The following is a 4,166-nucleotide window of genomic DNA, read 5'->3' as shown; positions in this document are numbered from 1 at the left end:
TACACCTTTGTGCGCGCATTTTTCGCCGCTCAGTTTGCTTTGAAGCGATAGACAGCGCGAAGGGCACTTCACTCGCTGCTGCTGTCATGCTTGCTCACTCCAGCGTTTTGACAGCGAGTGTCCGCACTCATCAAGTCTGAAGTGTTCATGTTTGCTTGTGTGCGCTGACAACATAGTTCATTTAGTAAACAAATGTTTTCATGTTTATGAGGCCCATGAAACTAATATCCTTACTTGGTATAGCTGTTGACTAATTTGCTATCGCAATTAATACTTCGCCTTTTTGTATATGGCTTGTTTCCAGCGGATCGATGTCTATAGAACAAAAATGCCGAAGATAGTGCAATACCGGCCGACCCGCGGTGGAGGTAAAGCAGGCTTCAAGCACTCCGCCAAGTTGTAAAAATAACTTCAATATCTTAGGTCCAAATACTACCCGCATCAGATATTAGGCAGATAAAAGATACTGCACTTTGACGCGCGTTGGCAGTGTATACGTTCGCACCATACACGCGTACGCCATACCGCGTATTAAAACTAGTGACTACCATTCTGAGTGTCTTCGGTCACCGGACGTCATGCTCTACGTAGGCTCATTTCCTCAGTTCTGCTCGGAATGTGAAATGGGTAGGCCGCGTGTTGTACGGTCTGAAGAACAACAGCGTGCCTACCAAGAAAGACGGCGTGAACAGACAAGGGAATGGGTGCGGTGGTGGCGGAAGAAAACCACCAATAATGAGCGGGCCGCGGATGCCAAGGACCGCGAGTCGAAAAGAAATGCCGACCGTCCATGTGGCCCCGATCCCCCAAACTTGGAACGTTCCACCGGAGCAATGGTCAATCACCACATAGACGGTGTCGCTGGTCATCCGCCTTCACAGAGTGGAATGGTACTGAATTTTTTTGTACACTTTTCCCCTCACTTAGCCTGCGTAAGTTTTGTATCACCTCATCCCTTTAATCCCAGGCTTCTTGGACAGTCCCCCGTAGTGGGTAAGGGTCATGGTGTTAGGAGCAAGAGCGTGGTACGCGTGTCAAGTGCTGACGGCGAATAGAACAAGAAAGGCTCGCTACTGGGACCCACATCGCACATCTTCAGGAACTACCAACAACCACGATCGCAAATGGCAGAGCCTGCGGCAGGCGAGTAAGTGAACCTGTCTGTGGCAAGCGTTGTCCTTGATACACGAACAGAATCGGGTGTCACACGGTGCAGTTCTGATCGCCATGGAACAGAATCAGGATGGAATTTCGCGATTGCTACTTAATCAGTTGCGTAAATTGCAGGAGGGAGCTAATTACGGTCGTGAAATTTCCTCCCGATCAGCCTCAATTGCGGTCAAAAGTGCGCCAGTGACACCCGTATAGGAGTGTGAGCTCGCATTAAGATAAAATCCCTACATAGCTAGTGAAAGACTACCCTTACAAGTCCTGTCTACTATCGGCTGCTCGGCTAGGAACTCAAAAACCTATTGCTTTCTCAGAATTCATGTATGAAAGCGTGTTTGCGGAAACACCTTATTCATGTTGAATACGATGTGTCTTCCCTCTGGCATCAATGATTTCGTTGAAGGTATTGCAAAAATTCCGAGTAATACTTTAATGGGCTAGTTGATTAATTTCTTAGAGAGTTACGCAAACGTCTACCCCTGCACAGAATGCCACGAGGGCACTTTGAAAGATATTTCAATTTACCCTGATGGAGTTGTGGTGGCTTTAGCGCCTACATTTATGCCATGTAAATGAAAAAAAATCATTAAAAGAAAGCCTGACGCTAATGATTATTTCGGTACCTTGAGTTTGGTGTCTTGTGGCAGTACTTTTGCTTCATTTAATACTGCACCTTTCACGCAGTAGGAAAGTTTCAACGGCTACGATGGCCTTGTAACAAATGTGTCAGAACTTATAACGAGCGACAATACATGGGGCACAAGATGCCCGAGGCTACACGACACATCCAAAGGCCAGCTCTACAACTATACTTATATGACCTTGCTCAGAATGCCATGACTGGCAAGCTGCTGTCTTTTTACTTAAATTAGAACTTACTGGTACACCCTTAGGAGATTTGTCTGCCTACACTTAGGTGGAGGTTTAAGCTGCACACAAAAGGTCGTAGAAGAATTAAAGAATATCTTTTCGTGCAAGAAAATTTTATCTCTTAAAATATTTACTTTTGTGCAGTTTTTTTTTGTTTTTTTGTAAATGTTTACAGTGTGACTTGCTGGAGCTGTGCCATGTCTTACTTACTTTCAGCGTCAGCGAACCCAGCACTCCGGATCCGGAACCTGCGAGGCCAATTGTCCAGATGGAACGGGTCGCCAATCCGGCCCCAGGGAGTAGTAACACCCTTTGCCTGGCCGCCTGCTGCGCCTGCTGTTGCTGCGTGCTTGTCGTTGTTCCTTCCACCTACTTACTATATCTTGCAACTGCATTGGCCGGATCGATAGAACCAGAGCAGTACGAGTTCGCCGGATGGGCGACGGTGTCCGACGTCCCCGAGTGCTCGTCTGTCGTAAGGTGCGTTCTGAGAATTAGACGGTATTTTTTGTATTTATGGGCTTTTACGTGCCAAAACACGATTTGTTTCTGAGGCATGCCGTAGTGGGAGACTCCGGAAAATTTTGACCACCTGGGGGTTCTTTAACGTGCAAACTAAATCTAAGTACACGGTTGTTTTTGCATTTCGCCCCCATCGAAATTGGGGCCGGGATTTGATCCCCTGACCTGGTGCTTAGTGGCTCAGCACCATAGCCACTAAGCAACCACGGTGGGTGTTAGACGGTCTGTAAAGAAAACGCTGCTGAGAAACGCTCGGCACGTTTTAATACCCGTAAGAGGAAGCCTTCGTTCAGGAGCTCCTGCGTAATATACGGGAACCGACGAAATCACGTTTTTTTCTCCGATACTGGTGTGCCGATTTCCGTGAATTTTGTTGGATTTAACAGGAAAAAAATGACATCTAATAAATAATTAGAGCCGATTTTTAACTTAGGCCAACGACAATATTAAAGCGTTTTCTGACATGCGAAACTTCTAAAAGGAAGTTAAGTATCAGGTTTACAACACTGATGCTCTGTAATGAAAATGATATAACAATTATCTAATCTACACATGATACTTCTAAAGGAAACAAAATTGATGTTCGCCCCACATTGAAATAAAGCACTACGCGATAGCAGAACTTCCGCAACACCCTCGTAAACACGGTAACCACGTCATTTAAGCTTTAAGTACATACAACATTTTTATCTGGTTGAGATGCTCTAATAGGTGCTGTTTACTGTAAAGTGATACCTGTTTTTGGCATGGAATGACGTCTTTAGAAACTTCGTCTTTCTTTAGTATGCGGTGATAGTGCCCGGCCGTGATTGTGTCTCGGTGCTTCATTTCTTTCTGTCTACGTTGTTATTTCTTTACCTGCCGGTCCCTATCATCCAGTGTAGTGTAAAGAATTGATTTCCTCATCTGAATAACGACCCTTTTTTCCCTTGCTACTGTCTCCCTCTGTATCTTCTTGAACTAATCAAGCTTAGACAATCGAAAAAAAAATATCCCGAATAAAATAAAATGTCGCTTTTGTAATCAGACAAGTTAATACTTTACAAATCTATTTTGACGCCCACGTGTAATATTGCCGCTTAGTCTGCGGGTAACCAAAACGCAAACGACGCTCCTCCAACTAATAAAGGCTTAGACAAAAATTCACGCTTTATTTCCAACAATGTGTCCATTGAACCCGCGTCATTCTGTTCAAAAAGTAACGTACAATACGGCATTTACTGGCACCGATTCGCCAGCTAGTTATTCTTTCTGGGGTTTTACGTGCCAAAACTAGTTCTCATTATGAGGCACGCCGTAATGGAGGGCTCCGGATTAATTTTGACCACCTGTGGTTCTTTAACATGCTCTACAGCGCAAGCACATGGGCATTTTTGCATTTCGCCTCCATCGAAATGCGGCCGCCGCGGCCGGGATTCGATCTCGTGCTCAGCAGCACAATGCAGAGAGTGCGTGTTAGATACAAAACAAACAAAAACTTTCTTTTGAATGACATGGCGAACTGAGAGCGCAATATAAGTTAGTCTATAAGAATAATGCTGAGTTGGACAACTTCGCACTTCGCCGTCAAATTTCTCGCCTATCATGCTTCCATAAGCTTTATC

At 45.0% G+C, this 4,166-nt stretch overlaps 1 non-coding gene across 1 annotated transcript; it reads right to left on the bottom strand.

Moving 5' to 3' along the window:
- Nucleotides 1-312: 312 nt before the first annotated feature.
- On the bottom strand, nt 313-495 carry LOC119459799 (U2 spliceosomal RNA). The gene has a single exon (XR_005193809.1). It is a non-coding gene; the product is annotated as a U2 spliceosomal RNA (small nuclear RNA).
- Nucleotides 496-4,166: the final 3,671 nt, after the last annotated feature.

This window comes from Dermacentor silvarum, chromosome 7 (assembly GCF_013339745.2).
Source record: "Dermacentor silvarum isolate Dsil-2018 chromosome 7, BIME_Dsil_1.4, whole genome shotgun sequence".
Lineage (NCBI taxonomy): Eukaryota > Metazoa > Arthropoda > Arachnida > Ixodida > Ixodidae > Dermacentor > Dermacentor silvarum.
Note: the sequence above shows the minus strand (reverse complement) of the source record. Positions and strands in the feature narration are given on the sequence as shown.